The 21,899-nt window shown below is 39.1% G+C and overlaps 1 protein-coding gene across 11 annotated transcripts in view; it reads left to right on the top strand.

Moving 5' to 3' along the window:
- LOC308188313 (uncharacterized protein) overlaps nt 1-21,899 on the top strand; it is a 421,245-nt gene that overhangs the window by 127,483 nt on the left and 271,863 nt on the right. For all 11 annotated transcript variants that reach the window (XR_013945384.1, XR_013945385.1, XR_013945386.1 and 8 more), the window contains exon 4: nt 12,817-12,892. The gene's annotated coding sequence lies outside the window, so the exon portion shown is untranslated. The remainder of the gene's footprint in view (nt 1-12,816; nt 12,893-21,899) is intronic.

Raw genomic sequence — 21,899 nt, 5'->3', positions numbered from 1 at the left:
CCCATTTGTCAAAAAGGAATGGGAGACTGGAATGTGACAAAGACCACATTAGGATGTCTTAAATAAGGTGTGAAGCCCTTGAGCTCTGTAGCCCTTGTCTGTAGTGGAGAAAAATAGAAGGATGCTTCTGGGCATCTCTGGGGAAAAGGAGCAGGGTGGGTAGGAGCTTACCACTGGGTAGTTCACATGGTGTTGCTCACACGGTGTCAGTGTAACATGATGCCTTTCTTAAATACAGACTGTAGCACTGACTACGAAGAGGTGGCTAAGAACTACAGAAGTCTTTGTTTAGAAATGGTCCTAGACCCTATTTATTGTCTTTGCGTGGTTGTTTGGTTTAGGTCAAGCAGAAAGGACTGCTGTTTTGGTTCTCGGTGTACGTCCCACTTGGCATGGCATGACATGGCATTATGAAGAACCGTGCTACTTGATTACAAGAAGAGATCTGCAATGATGATTCACTTCATTATACTGCTTCTCTTCACCCTTGGCACTAAACCTGGAGTGCATTGTTTTAGCTTTTAATCTTCTGCTAATGGTACTGATATTCAAGGTTGAGCAATAGTAACAGTTATCTGTAGGAGTTTCACTGGCAGGAGTGCTATTTCAGTTCTTCTCAGGTAGATGTGAGCTGTGTTTTGGATCTTTGCACTTTAATCTCCTTTTGAGAGAGTTCAGTATGATGAGGAAAAAAAGGATCAGATTGTCTTTCTGACTGTCCAGTCTGGCTTATCTGTCTGTCTCTCCTTCAAGTAATGACAAGAAAAGAAATAATTTTTATTTTACAAGAGTTTATGAAATCCTTAAATGAGGTGATGTAGTGCTTCAACTCCGTATTGAAAGTTCTTTTGATTCTTTTAGCAAGATATGTATTTTTCCAAGTATTGATTGAGAAGTTGCGGTAAGAAACTTAAACAGTATTTTGAACTCCTGGAAGAGTAAAAAGCTGTTTCCTGCTTAATGCTTCCAACTCCGATATTAAATACAATAGACCCATGCTCTGTGTCCAACAACCCGGAAGCTGTCCTTTCAAGAAAATTGTATCATAACATTTAAAATGTAAAGGAAAGGTACAACAGAAATGGAAAATAAGGAATTATTTTTAAGTTTTGACTCAAGGAAACTGGTACAGCTTTGTAACCTTAACTGTGATTTTCAAGCTGTCTTCTGTAAGCTGTCTATGACAATATAGAAACATTAATTTCGGACACAAAAAAAAAGAAAAATTGGGGATTGGTATAGGTCACATTCTTCAGAGACGCATACAAGGTTATGAAAAGAAAAACAAGAAAAACACCTGCATTTCTCTTAAATATATTACATATACAATACGTGTAAATGAAAAAAAAAATCAAAACAAAAGTGAAGTTTCTTTCTGCTCTCCCTCCACCCCCACTGCTGTACTTACCTATTTCAGCCTCCTTTTTTTTTTTCCCTAGGGTTGCAAGCTATCTTTTAAAGATCCCTTCCACTTAATATTTCTGGCTTTCAACCAATTGCCATTTTACCTAAAAGGGCAACGTGTTTACAGACCGTATGTGAAATCACTTTTGAGGGTAATGTGTTTCCTGAACATCTCTGTTTTTAGTACAGTGATAGCTCAAAGCTAAGAACCCTTGCTAATTGATACTGTGTTTGTTGGAACTTAAAGATAGGGTTCTTAATTTTTTGCTGCTACGGACACACATTAATGTGGGAGGCATCTTACCAAATCTTAGCCAATTCTCCTCTTATTCATAGCTGTGAGAATTCTCTCCTCTCCAGCTTGGATACGTGTAGCTCTCTGAGATCGAACCACTGTTGATTTCAGTGCAAATTTAAATGTTGAATGCATGTTTGGATGTCTTTTTACCCCTCTTTTTTAATGCAGCTTAGCAACTGGGAATAAGGTGAACCAGAATAACATGACTAACTAGTTTCCTGCAGGCCATCAAGAAGAGCCCCACCAGTGGTACATGAATTATGCTGCTTTAAGAGAAATAACGGTAGCACATTACTCTTCAGAAGTGTTCTACAAGTAGACGCTGGCCTGGAACATTTCATTAGCCTTTCACTAAAAGTAAGGGAGCACAGATTTCATAGGTTAATATGTTTAGGTGTCCATGGTACCATCGTACTTAACACAGTGGGATTTTCAGCAGCTTGTAGAGGTAAGAAGTAGTTCTGTATACATTTACTATGTGGGACTATGTTTCTCCCTTTGGACTTTGTGACTTAGAAGATAAACCAACTTTTCTTCTGTAATTTACCAATGAGTTGGTGAATTCTAAATACAGTTATTTCGAGAGATCTTTATTTGTCTCTCTGAATGTCAGGACCCTACTGTACTGGTTATTTTTTGTTAATGCAAACTTCCAGTCAATGAAGTCAATGAATGACCATTGATTACTTATAATTCAGGGCTTGTTTGAAGTATGGCTCAGGAGATGGAAAGCTTTTCTTTTGTCCAAACATGAGTTCCAGCCACAGTTAGGAAATCTAAAGCTATTAGTATTGTATGCGTTGTTAGAAAATAAAAGTTTAAGCTTAAAGATAGAAATGCATGAGGGAGAGTCTCAAATTAGGTGGTTACAGCAGAGGACCTGGTGGGTGGAATTCCGAGTTCTGCCCAAGCATCTCTAGATTGCTGAGGGAATAATGTAGCTGTAGTCAGCATTATTGTATTTGTTCATGGGAAAAGAAAGCTTCTAAATCATTTTGAGATTCGGGGAGGAAAGGCTGGATGTGTCTGGAAATTTCTGCCTAGTCATTGTACCAAGTGATTGTAGGGGCATTTGACTATGTGTAATTGAAAACAAACCTCCATTCAATTGACATTAAATGATGCAGTATTTTCTGTAACAGTCTTTAGTAAACACAGATGCATAATGAGAATTTATAGGTGTATATAATTCCTAAACTCCTGTACTTTTTCTTGTAAACTATTGCCTTCAAATTTGGCTTATCACTTTTTTTTTTCTGCTTGCACACACTAGAGTAAACATGCAACAATCTTTAAACAGATCACCCCAGAGTAGAATAGCATTAGGAGTTTTGTTTCCTGGCAGGCTTAGTGTATTTTTCAAGCACCTTTCTGGTGGAAGATACTTGTTCAGGTCTGGTTCAGGTTCAGTTCCTATGCATTCTTTGGGTATTGGTAGGGGAAGAATGGATAGTGCTCATCTGCATTGTTTCAAAGAGTTCCTCAGCATGTAAAATGGAATGAAACAGCTCTTCCATGATAGACCTCTGTATATTATTGATATCCTCTGTATACTATTTGTAGAGAGCACACTTTAAGAGTGTTGAGATCTTTGTGGGGGAGGTGCAGAGTGGATGGAAAGGCTTTTTTTGACTTTCCGTGCGAATTACGGGCAAGGTCCCCTTTGGTACTTGGAGATGCATCTCAGAGTTGTGATGACGAGAAGTCTTGAAGGATCTCTGGTTTTAGTTCTATTAAGGTATATTGAAGAACTAACGAGTTTAGTTGAGTAATATGTAAATGATTCTTTTTTTTTTTTTTTTTAATTTCCACTGTCTTAGTAATTGGGCCTGAAATATTTTTCTGGGCTTAGTGGCAACACAAAGGCATTAGATCAAGAATGTTCCAAGATTCAGATTGGCTGGTATTTGCTTATATCACCACAACTGAATGTTACCAGTTTTAAAATGCTTTTTCTGTTCAGGAAATTTTAAAACAGCTTTGATTTCAAACATGAAACTTGGCAAGTGACTGGTCCATAATGTGTTCTAATCACTTCTGGTATTTTGGAAAAGGCTTGAAAAAGATTCAGTTGTTATTTTATTAGAAATCTAGTTACCAATTGCATATTTGAACTTTTCTTCCTCTTTACCTGAAACAATGCTGAAAGATAATTAGCATATGGTCTTGTAGTCCTTTCCCCAGTGTTAATGTTAACATGATGGAACTTGATTTTGCACTTTAACAGTAAAAAATATTTGTACAGCAAAAAAATTTTTAGACCAACTTCAATCTTGTCATTTTGTTGACCACCAGGGGGGTGCGTTTGATTTAATCTGTTTGTTTAAACAGATTCTAGAACAGGTTGAATACATAAACTTTTCTAATGATAATCATTTACTGTCTATTAGGGGTGTGGTGTGTTTTTTTTTAATGCAGGTGGAGCCAGAGTGAATTTTATTCTTGGCACTTCAAACAATTCAACCATTGCAGAAGCCCTACTAGTCTTGAGCTCATACATAGCATTATACATTTTATCACATGTATTTGGAGATCAATCTTGCATAGATGTAAGCATACATACACTTTATAGTAGAGAGTCAGACTCAAAGCCCCTGGAATGACTACAAACATAATTTGTATTGGACCAGCCTGGCAGGATGCTGAGGTCTCTGAATCCAGTTCTGCAACATATTTAGATATCCTTTGCCTCCAGCAAAAGTAGGCTATTCTTTTTACAAATTCATTTAAAACTTATTTAGTAATTATGCTGTTGCTTTATTAGTTAAATCTTTGCAGGATGTGGCTGGCAATATAAACCATTTTGTTGTTTTTACTAATAGTGAAAGTAAATGGAATGCTTTTTTCTCTTTTAGATATTATTTCCTGTTCTGAAGCAATGATCAGTTTGAATCATTGCTGATATGCTTTCTTTTCGGTATTGTTTCCGGGGGGGGGGGGGGGGGGGGGAGTTACAGTGGAGCTTTACCAAATCGTAATGCAGGAGCTGAACTTTTGTACAGCCTCAACTTGGTCTCAGTTTCACTTCTTGTAGAACGATGTCTAAGCAGGAATTATGTATATGGACTTCACTGGGAAGTATTTGAAAGTTTAAGCGGCAGGTTTACAATATAGTCCAAAGGTCTCAAAGTCCTTTGGTATTAAATTTCCAAAGATTTTTGAGATGAATGAAATGGGGGGGGGTTAGTAGCATTGTCCCTGTAATATTGAATCTTAATAGCCTGTACAATAAGATATTGTTCAGTATCCTCCTTGGGCCTTAAGCTTAATATGGCAGTTACATAAACTGAAATAATATGAAACTTCTGGCCATGGTTTATGCATGACATTGTGCAAGTTGAAGCTGGTTTTGGACTTCAGGTTAACGGCCTACTGGCAAAAGTACATAACGTGCCCATGTAAAAGTGCAGCGACTTGTGCCTCTGCACAAACGGTGGGATAAACCTATTCCACAGACAGCCTGGAAGTGTCCTGGTACCACTTGAGGTGCACCTGCTTGCGTGAAATCCAAATGTAGCCTGTAGTCCTGACTTTACTTTCTATTACCTGTACATTTTAGTGAAAGATAACGTGTCCCATCTTACATGTCCCGATCCCACGATCCTCCCAAGGCACTTGGTAGCCCTGTAGAGGAAGGTTACTCAGGAGCAAAGCTTGTGTTTGCTACTCTTGGAGGGTGGCCAACGGCAGGGTATTGCTACCTCTCACTCTTTCTACTCCTCTGGCCTCAGCAAGAACTACAAATTCAGGTCTCTCTGTTTGTACCACTTCCCTCCTTGTATTTTTCTCCTGTCAGAGGGGTGTCGCACCTTCATCCAAGTCCCGCCTTGTTGTGCAACAGAGGGGGAATGGAAGTTCTGCAGGTGAACAAGACAAGGTGTATTCTCACAGGGCAGGCAGAGTGAAGGAGGGATTTGTCAGGAGGATAGGGTTAGGCTGCTGTATAAGGGAGGAAGGAGTATTGTTAAATCCTGGGAGAAGAGCAAAGGCCCCAGAAACAGCTGATGGGATGTCAAAAAGGAGCTGTGCTGCAGGTTACATTCTCATGGCATCAGCTTGCCAGTTAATGTACCATTAATGAGAAATCTAGAATAAGTGCCACAAAAGTAACAATTTTCCAAATTTTACAATTTAACAGTTTTACAGGGGAAAACATGCAGCCTTTACTTGTTCAATTTGCTTTTGCTGCCTCAAGAAGGATGACAACAGAAGTTAGTTTGTCCTTATTCTTGGAGTAGCAAAAGTAAGTTGGGGCTGTGGCACTGTGGCTGCATTTTTTGTGCAAGGAAAAGGATGCTCCTGTGTTAGTAAGAGAAAGGAGGGGGGGAGGATGTGATGAACTTCAAGCCTTGCTGCTGTTATGGAGTTTATCCTGAATATATTCAACTGTCATATTTAATTGCTCAACTTTAAGGGATGTTGCAAATTCAGAATAAAGATTTATCACTTTGATCTTCTCTGCCATATGTCCAATGAAATGAAAAACCACATAGCAATGAACATACATTTCACCTCAGAATAATGCCTGTCATGCAAGATCTTGCCCTTTAATAGATAAGGGTCAGACTGAACCTCTTCAAGGCAGGTCTGTGATGGAAGTGAAAGGGAGAGGGAGTACCCATTATACAGCAAGCGTTATGTGCACACTGTCTCTGTGGGGACAGCTCAATGTCACCTCCTGTACTACAAATCAGCAATGAAAAGGCATTGACTGTTCGGGGGGTGGAAATTCAAGACGACAATTAAAGAAGTACACTGTTTACAAAGAAATTTAAAGACATTGTACGAGATGACTCTAAGCTTTAAATTTTAATCATTAGAACTAATAACCTTACTCTAAGAAAAGAAGCTAAATGATATTGTGTGACCACAGTGGCAGCAATTTGTTTTTAGTTTGCTTTGCAAGGGAGCAAGTTTCACAACCAGACCATACTGGTGCAGAGTAATGTGACAGTCATATACTTGCATAGTGAAAACTCTGTATTTCCAAGTTCAAAACCAGATTTTATATCAGTATGCAATAACTTTCTTTAAACGTTAAGATATTTTTACATACTGCATTGTTCTGGCTCGTGCACATCTGTTATTTGGATCTTAAAATTTTGATCCTTAATACCCTTTTACATTTGACACACATCTTACTTCTGAATCATCAGTTTTGGATGCTGTCAACATTTACATTTTTTTTCTGTTCCTTAATGAATCTGTTTAATGATAATAATCCTAGCCCCATTGCGAGGCATATGAGTAGATTTTTCTTTCTATTCTTATCTAATACCATTGATTAATAACTCATTGCTTCCTATCTGTCAGAAGGTTCTTATCCACCTTATTGTATTATTATCCAGACCATAATTCCCTAGTCTGTCTATGAGCTTCCTGTGTGGTACTGTGTCAAAGGCCTTGCTAAAATCCAAACAAATTATATCCGCCACATTTCCTTTATCCGCCCAGTTTGTCACTACACTGAAATACCCATCACAATGAAACATTTATTGATGTAGGTTTCTGTGTTAAACCAGAATAAATGTGAAGGTTCTGCTGTGATTATGTGATAGAGCCTGCTTCTTAACAGGTATTATCATTTTATGCACTAAAGATAATTCGAGCCATGGGAGATGATACCATTCAACAGAAGCAGTGAGGCTGTGAAGATCAAAGCATTATGAACCTTGAAAAGAATTGGGAGAAGCTTATATGCTACAGTAACTTGTGAAGGGTATAAGCGAAGACCTCGATCTGTATTCCAAGAGATGTTCAGAGAATATCAGCTTCAGAGCTGCTTCGCAAAAAAACTGTGTCTTCAGAGGAAGAATTGTTTGGGCAAGGCCTCGTGAAAGCTGCATGCTGTCACTGTTCCTGTTCCTTGGGAACATAAACAGGATCTAGGGACAGCTTGTGCAAGAAAACAGTTGGAATAGGGAATATCATGGTTTTCAGCAGCCAACTTGATTACCATCATCATCCCCGCGTAGGAGGAAAGCTTCAAGAGGTATTTAGAAGGATGCTGGGACCCACCTGGCTATAGCACAACCATTGGCTGAACTGCACTTTGGGAGTCCAGGGCAGGTCTTAAGTGCAGTTATAAAGAGACTAACTCTTCAGTGGGTTGAGAAGTTCAGTTACTAATGTGCTTTCACAGCTGGGCTTCTCAAGTACTCCTTGCTTATTCTGTTAGCAGTAGGAATAAGTGAGAGGGGTGGGCTATGGTAATAAGGGATCCAATGCCTTTAACAGTTAAAAGGGGCCTTGTGGTGGAATTGCATGCAGCACCTATTTTGGAGGGACCACTAGGGTTGATTATGCATCACAGCTTTTGTTTGAGTGTCTCTAATTTTCTGAAACCTGGATTTCAGGGAGCATTGGTCTTAGCCTATGGGCAATATTTTTCATAATTGAATGAAAACAGTTTAGATGCTGCTGCTTTTTTATTTTTTGGTTGTGGTGGGGTGTAATTGGAAGAGAAGTAGACAAAAATATGCCTTTTTCCCCCATCAAAATACTTTTTCTAACTGAAACAACTATGGCTTGGAAGCTAAAATTTGTGATGGAGAGAAAGTCTTCTCTGGGAAAGTAAACTTAATAGGTGAATGCCATAAGGAAGATGAAATCTCCGTCAGTGCGCGGCTTTGCAGTGAACTAATAACAGGAGGAAATTTATCGTTTTGACAAAGAAACCTTCAGTCTGCTGTTGTCCTTTATTGCAGTGGCAGGAGTTCCTGTTCCCAACACAGTGCTGTAGGTTGTCTTCTACTCTTCTCCTGCTGAACCACAAAACCCAGGTTTCTTCCATCTGCAGCCCTGTGAGCCGGGTTGGAGCCACAGTTGTGGGTTTGGAAGATGCCCAGCTCAGCTCCCTGGTTGATAGTGGGGCTGCATCTGACGTTGCTGCTATACCCTATAAATGGCCATGAGTTGAAAGAGCTGGAAATGAGCAAAGCTCATAGATACTTTTTAAAGTGTACAAAGGGCTTCAGTTCAGGAAAACATCCCTGTTTGGGAGGATTCTTTAGGCACAGACGTTACTTTTTGTTTTTTTTTTTACACTATCCCCTCAAGACAAATGAATGGTGACACAAAATGAACCTATATATGGAGAAAAGACTCTTGGACTAATAGCAACTGAAGTACATTCACCTTAAAAAGCACAAGAGCGTAATGCTCTATCTACGTTAATAAGATTTATTCTTTTGCATTACTAATGAGCCTAGAGAGAACATTGTATATACTGGTTCCAATTTCAAACTTTGCTTGTTTGCTCTTACATGGTGAGACCTCTCTCTCTCTCTCTGATTTCTGTGACACAATTAGGACATGACCCTGTTTGTGTTTTCAAACCTAAAATGCCAGAAAGTAATCTGGGCCATACCCTAAGTCACTGTCCGTATTCTGAAGTTGGAATGAAGTCTCTTGACTGGCCTCTGAATTTATTTGAAAATTCTCTTGAAATTAATGGGCTTGACGTTTTTCTTTTGTTTCCCAGGTTCTTGAAAGGGACTTTCTTATTATAATTAATAAGGTTTTTCAAAAGTAAGGATATCAGTATTTTACACTGTGTGAATTGTTATTTGTGGCAGTTGCTTCAGCATTGATTTGCAGTTCTAGGAGCGAGAGCAATGGTATGAGCAATTGACTTACACCATCAGTCAATTGATCGATGTCAATAAGTGTTGTGCTGTATTCTCTCCTACCCTTCTCTCTCCCTATAACTAATCAACTGCATATGATTTTCATTAACCTCCTCCAGCTGACATCAGGTATTCAAAGTAAATCAAACCCTTACAGATGCAGAACTTCCTTATTGCTAAGAGACAGGTTGCAAAAGACTAAAATCTTCTGAAATGTTTTCTGATAACAAACGATTGTTATTTTTTATTTATTTTTTAGGTGGAGTGAATGTGGTTTTTATGAAAGTGGAGGGCTAGACCACTAATATCCATCAGGCACAGCAGAGTCTGGTGCCCTATAGGCCATGAAATATTGCTGATAAACTTGTCATGTACACTCAGTAGCTTTGCTTTCACAATTTGCAGGCTCCATGGCAAGCAAAAACCACGAAAAAGAACAGTGAAAATGTTTACCTTTCTGTGATTTGTTTTTGAAGCATTTGCTGAGAACCAACACTTGTTCCTCCTGTTAACACTCTACAAATGTACCTCATTTCATACTCCTCATTCCTGTAATTCCAGCTCTTGGGCTTCTCCAAAGCAGAAGTTCACCAGCTGTTCTCAAGGCAGGTTGTTTCTTGCTTTTCACCAGGGGACAAGGGCCCTCTTTTAGGACAGGGGTCTACTGCCCTGCAGTGCTAGGCACACTCACCGATGCCACCTCCGCTTTTATTCCTTGCTCGTGCATGCTTCTCCAAATCATTTCATCCCAAGGTCATTAGTTCCTTAGTTTTTAAATAGAAGGATATGGTTAAAATGGCAGCAATTGGTATTCTGTGTTTAATGAGGCTTTCTGTAGGTTTTGCTCTGGGTTTACCTCCAACTCGTAGCTAAAATAGCTCTTTACGGTGCTCTGGCTGTGCGTGTTGTGTACTTCAGGTGTTGTGTTAACTATGGTTATTTAATTGAAGTTTTTCAAGATGGCAGTTAAAAGGGTCTCACGGTGAGTTGTTTCCGAGGCTCCATTTCTTTTAATTGGTGGGTCGTAGCGTGTGCCGGTTACGCCTGCCTTGAGGAGAGGGAGTGCTTTCTCTGAAAGCACCGTGCCCCGCTGCTCAGCTCGCAGGGTAATGCTAGATGTTGTGTTTCCTTGTTTTTCTTTCCAATTAGAAGAACAGAAAGGACTTTGGGTTAGAGCTCTTCGGAAAACGCATCAATGTATGGCCGTAAGGAGGGTATGGAGCATGCGGAGAGGGGGCTGTACCTTTGTGGTTTCATAGGAGAGGGCAAAATGCTTCCTCGTTCTCTACAAGAAAACGGGGATTTGGACAAAATTCACTGTGATGAAGTTTGTGTACCAATTTATTCCTATTTAGGTCATCAGAATAGGGCTTCAGTGGTGCAGTCTGTATGCTGGCTCTCTATACAGGGATACATTTCACCCTCAGTGAATGCTCTTTGTTTTCTCAGTTGAGGTCAGTTTTTCATTGCATTCATTAAAAGAAATAGCTCTGGATTGAAAATACCACTGCCCCTCTCCTTCCCAGCCAGCAAGCCAGCATTACAGTTCTTAAGATGTTAGAAAAGGGGGTAAACTTGGAAGGGGAAGGGCAAGAAAGAAATGGAAGTTCAGAGGCTGTCGCTGTTATCATTCGTCTGATGGTTGTGCCATTGCCTGGTTCTGATGGACTCTACTACCTATTTTTTTTTTTTTTGCCTTGATTTCTTCCCTGTTCCTCTGTCTAGCTTCCTGGATTCCTGGATGCTGATCAGGAGAAGGAAGGATAGTTGTGTGATGTAAAGATTGCATAGGGAACGAGGAACATGTTTCTCAGATGATTCCTCTTGCCAAGCTACTTCAAGAAAAATTTCATCCAAGTCTTGAAAGGTTACTATTTATCCTGTGGCCGTGTTGTCCTAGGACCACTGGGTGTGGGGTCTTGTTCCTTTCATTTGAATGTTAAAGATTTCATTCTGCCTAAGATTTGGTGATCCTTGTTGTGCTCTCCCTTCAGGTGCTCTCTGCATTGCCTCCTGCTCTTTAACACATCTCATCTTGACAGAGTTAAGCCTTAAAATAAGTTCCAGAGCTCGCTCACGTTTGTAGAGTACCGTGTGTATGATGTTTGTATGACAGCATATCACATGATATAACTTTTCTTGGTAAATGTTTGTGGGGCAAGATTGGGATATAACACTGAAGCCTGAAGAACTATTTTGTGCTGTTGCTTTTTTGTTGTGGTGCTGGGTTTTGTGTTTGGTTCTTTGTTTTGTTGAATTATTTTTTTTACTCATTTGAGAACAAAAATATAATTTCACTTAGGAATTGCCCCCAGACTGTGGGACATTCAAAGTCAGTATTAGATTTGTATCCAGAATTTATTTGTGGGTCTCTGTCTGTGTGCTGCTAGTGAAGAGAATAGCTTTGACATTGAACGGGGTAAATTCGGAAAGTTCTGGTGTCATCTTTTTAAAATAAAATTTGAGCAAGTTTTGATTTATTCCTTTAATGAATCATTGCTGTGTTGCATGTGTCTGTGTATAGGTGTAGGGTTTGTTATTATGAGGTCAAATCCTGACAACTTACTGCAAAATTGTTTTAATTTATTATTAATATTTTTTGTTTTTCTCACTTCTCCTAGTTTTGTAGCCGTTATAATTAGATATAATTAAAACCACGGGTTTTAAACTCCAGTCTAACACTTAAACTCATATTTATGGTGGAACCCCTGGAGTTTTGTCGTCATTCTAACTGTATTTTGAAAAAAATATATTTTTTTTGCATTTGTTCAAATGCTTTGTCTACAGCTACCACTTCTTAATCATCTGTTTTGCGCAGTGAAATGACATTTATTTTACACGATAAGAAACTTTGCAGTTTTGTAGAGCTATTTCATATCCCTTAACTAATGGGTGCAAGGGACCTTTTGCCTCGTACACTTGAAAAACAGCTTTCCTCTTTTGGAACTTGTCTTTCTTTCTCTGCTCCTCCATGCAACAGTCTGAAAGTGCTACATGCTGTAGAACGGATTTTTAAAAAAATGTTGGCTGGCATTATGTAAAACCATATTTTCCCTTTTGGTGCGTATGTTCTGGTCCTAGCAATGTCCTTGTTTTGCTGAAATTAACATTTTCCCCCTCGCAGTCATTGGTATGTGATGGTGTTTTTCTGTCTTCTTTAATTGTGATGCTTTTTTTTTAATTATAAGGTAGATTGTTAAAATTAAGTGGCAGAAGGCTTCTATCCGAGTTATTCAGAGATCTTTTACTGTAGAAATATATTTTGCTACTCTCAATTGCCTTTTTTCCCCTTCTTCTTTCATTGCAAACTACTCTGGGAAGAGCTTCTTTTAACCAAAAAAAAAAAAAAAGAGGGAGGAAAAAAAAAGGCTATGCTTGACTGATAATGCATTGCTTTGGATGGTGAAACATTATGAAAGTTTAATTTTTAATTAAATCTGAAATACCAATTATAACTGAAAGAGATTTTAACCTGTTTCTTTTCAGACTGCCTGAAGTTACATTGTAGATGCTGAAATCACTGCACCTTAAAAACAAAAAGATTAAACTGCACTGCATTCTTGTAAGTAAAAGCTTTTCCGGTACCTTTTGTGTGAGTATTTTTCCTCAATATGCATCCAAAGTGTTAGCACAGTAACTGGTCTTGGATAAAGGTCAGAGTCCCCTTGAATAGGATTTAGAAGTTCAAAGGATGTTTTATTTAAAAATTAGAACTAAACTTAAATCTTTCAGATCTTTAATTTCAGACCCCTGAATAGATCTTTCTTTTTCACTTCAATTTGAATATTATTAGGAATAATGTGTGTCTGTGTGTCTGTTGACGTACAGTTTCTGCGGCTTTGTCAGTGACTTTTTCTGCAGTTTGGTGTAGGAGATTCCTCATAGCATAAAGTATAATTTATTTTCTTTTTCTGATGTCATAATAAAATTTTGTCCCTTATGTGAGAAAAAACTGAACAACTTTCTAATGATATCACAGGAGGCTTCATCTGCTTTAGGACATGGATGAAAGCAGAAATTTCTCATTTTGTCTGTTCTGTGATACAACAAAACAGTCAAAATAATGTCTTGTGTCTCAGCAAGAAAGGAGTCTCTTTCTAAAATCATAGTTGCTCCATAAGTGCAAGGCAGATTGTACATCTACCCTTATTTAGAATCTGTTTACCAAATGTATTTGGGTAAATAATTATGATTTGGAACTTTAGTGACTGAAGAACAGACAGGCAAAACAGTATTGGGAAATGCAGTAGATTCAGATGCTCTGAATTTAATGAAATAATATATGAATAAAAATCCATGAGTTTGTAGATAGTAAGAAAAAATGTTTTTTAGTTGGGCAGTGCAAAGCTGTGGAATATTACAAAGCAAAGTCAGTTTGTTTTCTTGTTTGAGATCAAAATGTACAGTCTGTAATGAAATCCAGAGTCTTTTCCCGAAGTGATACTTTTGTACTTCGGTATTAAAATATTTTAACTATTCCATGGGATTTTTCTTCTCTCCCTGCACCCCTACCCCCTCCCTCCCCCATCTTATTTTTTTTAATTGTATTTTAGTGATTTATTTTAAACTAGCTGAAGGGTACAGTACACTGTGGGCAGCTAATGCGTGCCCCTTCCAGCGTGGAACGCCAAGCATGACTCAGGCAGGCAGATTGTGCCATTCTGGCTTGACTCCATTGTGTTTTTACATTACTGGCAAGGGCCGTGCCATTGTGTTGCTTAAATATTGTGCATTAACTGCAGGCTGTGGCCAGTGAATTGTATTTAACATTTTCTGTTCATCATTGCTGAATATCTACCGCAAGCAGCTTCACTGGCCGTGAGAGGTTAACCTTACAATTAAACCAGTGGCCTAAACTGAAAACACTAATGGATCTGCTGGGTACAGCAACAATTTAAGGGGAGGCATTAGGGGTGGGGGGAAAAGTTGGGGGACACCTGTGAATGTGGGAGTACTAAGTTTCAAAGTTGTCTTGAAATTTTGTGTGAACAACCAGGAGAATTTTTATTGGAAAGTAATAGTATTTCTCTTTCCAAAATGTAACAGTGCAAGGAGTGAATTAAGCATGTTCTCTGAATCCATAGGATCCAGATGGTCAGTAAGTCCTATGTGGACAGCCCTAAGGCAAAACACCAGGTAGCAATATATGGGTCTGATGGTGCTGGCTGGAATGGGCTTTTTCAGTTAGGGAGGAGATGACAGTCTAAGCTTTTGAGGAGGGATAACTACACAAGTGTAGAACTCATGTGCAGAAAAAAAAAAACAAAAAAAAAATATATATAAATCAAGGCAGAAATGTTGAGCAGCTTGCTCCAGATCAGAGTAAATTAGAAGTGAAACTGGGAATGGAGTACGGGTTCATGACTCCAAATCTCTTCTGTTGAGCCCAGTTCTTCTTTCCATTCCATGACATAGAGGTCCAAGTGTCTAATCTTTGAGTTTCTTGTCATGTTGTGGTTTTTGTTTTTTTCTGATGTTTTCTGTCCTTGGCATACAGCCTGTAATAGGATGAATAAGGAGGGAGAATTTTTATGTACGCACAGGTATGCTGTAAAGTGAGGCTGTGATTCTTGCTTTACCTCATGTCTACCTAACTATGGAACACCCTCATTATAAACAGAAATATGCTTAAGATTTTTCTTACGTATGTTCACTGTAGTCAGGTGTCTCTAATTCTGAGATCTTTAATGAAGTGAATTCAAGTATGGGTTCCCTGTATTAACCTGAAGACAGCATGAAGAAAAGGCAAGCCATGCTCTAGTAGTTTTCTGGTGTGTTTAATTGTTGGTGTTGGTGGTTTTTTTTAATTGGATTTCTTTAATTTAAGGGTGGGAACCTTGTTTTAGGGTGTGGATGTCTGTAAAGTAACAGCTTAATATAAAAGGGGCCAAATTTTCAGCTGATATAAAAATGTTCTTGACTCGATACATGGCATTAGAGGAGAATACAGTTTCACAACACGTGAACATCTGGCAGGCAATTGCATAAAAATACAGCCTTTTAAATGGAGTGCAGGCATGCTCCTAGTGGGAAAGGTCTGTGGACTTGATTCTTCTTATGCTGGGTGCTCAGCTTAGCTATGTACTAAAATTACGTAGATTAATAGGCAAATAGATTCACTGAGCTCCGCAGGACTACTCAAAAGCTTAACTTTAAAGATGTGCTTAAGTACTTCACTGTTTGCAATTAACCCAAAACAGGATAAAGTTCACTCTGAGGAGTTAGTTACCACTGCTGGCATTCAGCATGTACCTCATTTTAGAATGAGGCAGAAGGGAAAGCATTTTGTGTGGAAGAAAAAAAAAAATCTGTACGCACAATGAAAACTTATACAAGGGATGCACTGGATGTGCTCTCAGACTAATGGTTTCAGTTATGCTGCCGTTGGCTAAGACCAATAAAGAATATACAATGCATTATTTTTGTTAAAAAGTGAGACTTTTCATAGTTTCAGCCTTAGGTGGCCTTGTGATCTGATTACTGACCAAGAGATCTAATGTTCTAATTTTGATGGATGCTGGCTCCTTGAGTGGCATTGGACAAGTCATTTAACCTCTTGGCGCCTTGTTCAGCAGATCACTTCAGTCTGGTTCGTGCTGATACAGCTCTGTGAACATTATTGAGTTTGTTTTTTGCAAAGCTCTTACAGAAGAAATAGTAACCATTGTTATTATTAATAAGTATATTGTGTAGACAAAACACGAGGGATGGAGATACAGCTACTCATGGGGGTGATCTTTCACAACTCACTTGTGCCTTTGTTTAATTCCATCACTCAAAGGTATCAAGGCCAACTCCAATTTACAGAAGTATTTCTCATGTCACTCTCTCCACTGTTGAGTATTTTATTGTTCGTGTTCTCTCTCTGTCTGTTTCCCTGCTACTTTCCTCCATGCTGAATTAACCTTGCATACTAAACTTTGTTCCCTTTTTCTGTATTATAGAGCAGAGACATTTGTGTAGACTCCAAATTACAGAGAACAAATTCATTTTATCTACTGATTGTTTGCTGTTGATGTATGAAACAGACAGAAGACAGTTTGAATTTTCATAAGTTCAATTGAGCTTGCAGGCATAAGGAAAGGAACAGGCAGAACCCAAGCCACTGTGACACAGTAAGCTGGCATCCCAGAGTGCATACGGCATGTGTAGTGTCAGGACGTCAGGGCTAGGAAGGGCTTCGTCCATCACAGCAGTACTTTTAAATGAAGGAAGAATTCTGAAGCAACAAACAAGCTACCCTACCACGTTCTTCACAGCACAAGGATCCTTGTGGATCCTGATGGATAAGGGCTCTGCGCTATCCTCCTGTAACTTGCTGTTTTAACTAGAATTGCATGTCTAATACGTGCTTTGTTGAGCTCTGCCCATTCCCAGTCGCTATTCCTCTGACAAAATTTGAGCTCTCAATAGTTTACTAAGCCCTTTTTAGATGCAGGAGTGGCTTGTAGAAACTGCATTGGAGAAGACTTGTTTGAATGTGAAATAAATATGGAAGTATGCTTCCTTTGAAGAAAGATGAGTGTCTTGAGGCTGACTGTCACTGAGGAATTGTTTTAGCACTAACAAAGAGAATTAATTTTGCCTTTTCCCCTTCCTATACTAAGGCATTAATCCAGAAAGTCATGGGGATAAATTCTGCCCTGATTTCTACCTGTGGAACCCCAGTGGAAATGAGGAGAGGTCATAAATGTTTGTCAAGGCAAAAATTGTCCAAGTCTTAAAATCATTTAGAAAGCAGAAACTGTTTGATTTTTACCTGGCCCAAGGACATGGGGATACATTGGAGTCCTACATGGCAATATATACTTCCAAAAGTGTTGCTTTTGTTGTATATACTAAAGAGAGTAAGAAAAAATATTCTAGTGAGTGAGAAGTTATAATCAGGAGCACAGTGATTAATTGTTCTTCATATCCACTGGGAGAAAGACCTAAAGAAATCAGTTCAATGAGCAGTGAAAATTACCAAGTTACATACTAAGAACCATGTTCTGACTGTGTAGGCAGTAAAACACGCAACCTCTAGGTACTGTGGAAGCAAGGGAGGTTTCTTTTTGAAGGATTGGGTTGGAAAATCACCTCTGGGGGTGTGCCATAAGACAGATGCTGAAGTAGATGATTTTTGTTGTTCCCTTGCATTTGTCTGATTCAGCATACCGTTTGGGAATGTTGGTATGTGGCTAGTACATTCCTGATTAATAAAGCTTAATGTTCCCAAAGGATCCCTAGGGTTCTCATTTTTCCATCCTCTCATAACTGAAACCATACTGTCTCTTCAAGGATTTCAGTGGGCTGCCAGCATTTTGATTTGACCCTTCTTTTTTTAGAGGAGGACGGGAAGGAATTGTATAGACACCAGAAGACAGATTTTTGGTTGCTGTGAGTCTATTTTTTTTCCCAGTCAATGTACTAATAATGCTGATTTGTTTCAGTTACTGTTTTTGAAAATTTGGATGGCACTCCAGGTATAGCCTAGTACAAAAGCCTGTGATATAGACCATGGAGGTGGTTTAAAGGTGCAAATACGACTGATGATCAGAGTGAGTATGTAATGGGGCTGGAGTAAAGCAGTTTGCAAAAAGTAATCTCTCAGGAGATAATGAACTTTCAGTTTTCTGAATTTTCATGCAAACATACTTGAGAGATATTTTCACTTTGTGAAACTGCCAATCTCAAAGTACAGTTGTCCAGCCTGATAGTATTGTTAGTTCTCAGGTTGATTTTAATCAGTCCCATCCACAACTTAGCACAAAGTAGCGCTGGAAATGATTGTTGATCAAGTCTATCACGGTTTGTTGGTTTTTTTTTTTTTGTTCTCTTGCAAATGCTTAAGGGTGGTGTTTGTTATTGTTCTAGGTCTGTATGTTAAGAGTATCAATTGTAGTGTACAAATGAATAGAATTCTGACTTTTATCACAGGTGGCAGCTCTTGTTTTTACAGAATAGTGGCCACAATAGATGAGGATAGGAAAATGGCTCTCTAGTGCATGGTTGCTTTAGTATATAAAGGAATATGCGTTGTGATTCACTCATATTAAAAAGGCATGGGAATATCAGCACTGATTCCCTCAGTAGCACTACTGCAGTAAGTTGTAAAACACTTCAGTATTTCAGCACCTGAAGATATTACAGTGGAAGTGGAAAATATCTCACTCAATTTATCAAAGCATTTGCTGGTCTAGCTTCGAGATAAAAGAAAGACTACAGATTATTGAGCATATATCATGATTGTAAAGACCATTAAGGATATATTATCTTTGGCCAGAGATGCTCCTGGATAAGCTAAAAAAGGAAAAAAAGATGATACAGGCCTGGCCTTTTCCAGTTCCTGGCCCTCTTATTTTGTTCTATCCAAACTGAAATTCTTCAGCTAAACCAGTATATAATGGGAGGGGCTCCACAGAAAGGCATTGTGGTTATTCCATGTTTGCATCAGTGCCCCTGGGGAGACTCTCACTGAATCATTTTGAATTTCAGAGTCTGATGTAGGGCAGTCTGATGAATGTCAGTTACCCAAACTTTCTGGTCTATTTTCTTCATTAGTGTAAGTGGTCTTGCTCTGAATTTTACTATAGAGGATCTGGCTCTTCTTATTGCCCTCCTTTCCGTCATTGCCCCTCTATCTAAATAATAGATTAGAATAGATTTAAATCTCAGTTGTATCAAAATTGATCTATTGTTTTCATCAGTTTCCACTGGCACAAGAGAGATCAGAATACTTATTTATTTTTAAATAAATCATCTGCAGAGCTTCACTGCTGACATGTTCGTGGCTTTGGTGCCAATGCATGCTCTGCAGGGTCTTCAAAATCCTGACAGAACGCGCTGTCATTCCATATGTGTTTTAGTAGTTCTGTATTTCCTCATGACAAAAGAATCTCTCGGTCTGTGCATGTCATTATCCTATAGCATTTGGGTGATTCTGTGGTTTAAAAGGACCTAGTTGTTGCTCCTTCCCTCCTCTTTTTATGCCTGTCTCATCTAGGAGCCTTCAGATGTCAGCAAGATAGCTGGGTTGGAGATAGCGAGCACTTGGCAGGTCAGTCTATGCTGTTAAAGGCTATTGCAAAAGTGGCTTCACAGAATGTTTGTGTCAGTAATACTGAAGGCATCACTGAATCAAAATTTCACTGAGCTTTCCCCAGCAGGCTACTTTTTTTTTGTCTACATAATGTTTTCTCAGGACTTTCATTCCAGCTTGTGTTTGCATGGAAATTCTGAATAATGTAATTAGTTTGTAAAATGGAAGAGCGTTATTTTATTTTACCTCTTCTAAGACTGGCAGAACCTTTCCATGGAATTAGGCATGTAATTCCCAGCAATGAAAGGATTTTTGCACCAAATCGCTGTATGTCCTCTCTGAATATGGACCATTTGAGGTCATGATCCTGCAGTCCCAGTTCATTTAGGTGTAGGGTATAGTGGCACAGTTCCTGTGAGTGTAGGTTGCAAGATCAGACCATCAATGGGAAAACCTGCCAAACTTCATTCTCAGAGTCTGAGCCAGAGACAGATGAATTCTCATCTCTGCTCGGTTTCCTTTTCCATTCATTAGGATTTCTAGTGTGGAGGGTAATCTGTTTTGTCATGTCTCTTGCCCTGTTTTAATACAAAACTGGCCTTCTTATGTGTGAATGGCTGTCACTTCTCCAGGACAAATGATACCGGATTCCTGAAGCAAACAATTACAAAATGATTACCTCTTGAGCTGACTTAGTGTGCAGATGACAGCTTTTGCCTAGATGCAGTTAACAACTGGAGGGAATTTCCAGCAGTCAGACATCACACAAGCCTGAGGAATGCAGAGAGAAGCTGCTGAGGAACCCAGAAATCAGGTGACCACGAGGGTGTGGACTTGCATTAGTGTGTCATCCTGATGGAAAATACAGCGTGATTAGAGGTGAGAAATCCCCGAGTCTCAATACGCAGTGTTCCTATAGGTACTGATTTATGCATGGATAGCACTTGAGTGTGCTGTTGAATTTGTGCCAGTGCCTCTCTGCCATATGATATTGACCCCAGAAATGATACTATTTGCTGTCTCTTCCTTGTGTTTGTAGTTTAGAAAATACTGTTCTTCACAGCTAACTCTGCTCATATTCTATGCTTACCATTCAAGAAGACATTTATTTGCTATGAAAATCTCCTGTTCTGTTTACTGGTCTTGGTTATGCTGTGGTCTTCTTGAGCTCACTGAAGAGAACTTCACTGAAGAAAATCTGCCGGTACTGCTCTAGGTATCTAGCGAATATTTTGTTCCCTCAGGATACCAGTCACAGTTGCCTCAAATGTTTTCCTGCCCTGTCCAGAGAATTACTCTCTGGTAAAGATTCAGGATAGTTCTTAATGCAGGAAAATAATCACAATTGGTATGTATGATTATAATCTGTAGCAAATATGAAATCTCTTACATTAATGTGTATGGTTTTTGGAATGGTACTGGACCAAAGCTTTGTATTCAGACAGTCCCTGAATTTCTGGGGTTCTGAAAATTTTGTTGTTTTCTCATACGTGAAACCTTAGCCTGTTGCAGAGATGAAAGGTGAAAGGCCCCTTCACTACCATGTCGAAATTTGTCACAGGGGCTTTCAAGCTAGATGCAGTAACATTTAGGTGCTTAACTCTGAGGGGAATTCAAAGCCCAGAGGTAGGGTCTTTATCCGCTATTTGGGAAGTACTGAGGGCAAAGGTAAAAATCTCGCTGGGTGGAGTGCTGCCTGGAGGTAGTCAAAGGGAAGCTCTAGAGGCTAAAGGTTTGGTGATTCTTTCACGGGCAGGATTTCTTACCAGCAATTACCCTGAAACACAGAATGGATCCTATCCTTGCTGCAGCCATTAGTGTCCCAGAGAAATCCAGGTGTGTCAGGTAAATTCTACTCTTTATGAAATTATCAGCTGTTAAAATACGCTTTTAGATCCCCCTATCCTTTCAGCTGCATGAGATAGGCATATATTTCCCATGCCTTGCGATGGTGGAAAACATTTCTGATGTCCCCGCATTGTCAGACTGTCAAGGGCACAGTTATGTGATTATCATTATTGTGATTTAATTACATTTAAAAGCATTTACTTTCTGAAAATCTTGTACGCTCTCTCTGTCATAATGTTTAGAATGTATCTTTACCATACAGTAGTTATTCTTTAAGGCTCCTTATACCTAGGAAATCTTGTAAAAGAAATATACTGTATAGCAGAACAGGCGTTTCTTATCTAATGCTGAACTAATTCTTAGAGCTGTGTCGTGATTACTCTTGTAGGCACTGGTGGAAGTCTAGAAAGAGTAGTGGACTTTTTCTCCTGATTTCTCCATGAGATGGTAGGAGTCATGAATATCTATCTTGTAAAACACTGAGTCTCACTTCTACAGCTCCTAGTACTTCATCCCACTGTCTGAATGGGATAGGGTTTTGTCTGTAACTTCCCTCTACTGCTTTCTGGAGAGAGCAACAGGAGAATGAAGTTGTGGGCTGCAGGTAAGCTGTGTGACAAAGCAAGTTTTCTTTGTAGCACACTGAGAGGTTATGCAAACGTGATGTCACCTGCAATTGCCACCAGAACTCTGTTACAAT

The sequence above is a fragment of the Anser brachyrhynchus genome, assembly GCF_964034855.1.
Source record: "Anser brachyrhynchus genome assembly, chromosome: 1".
Classification (NCBI taxonomy): domain Eukaryota; kingdom Metazoa; phylum Chordata; class Aves; order Anseriformes; family Anatidae; genus Anser; species Anser brachyrhynchus.
The sequence above is the reverse complement of the archived record's forward strand: the minus strand, read 5'-3'. Positions and strand labels throughout refer to the sequence as shown.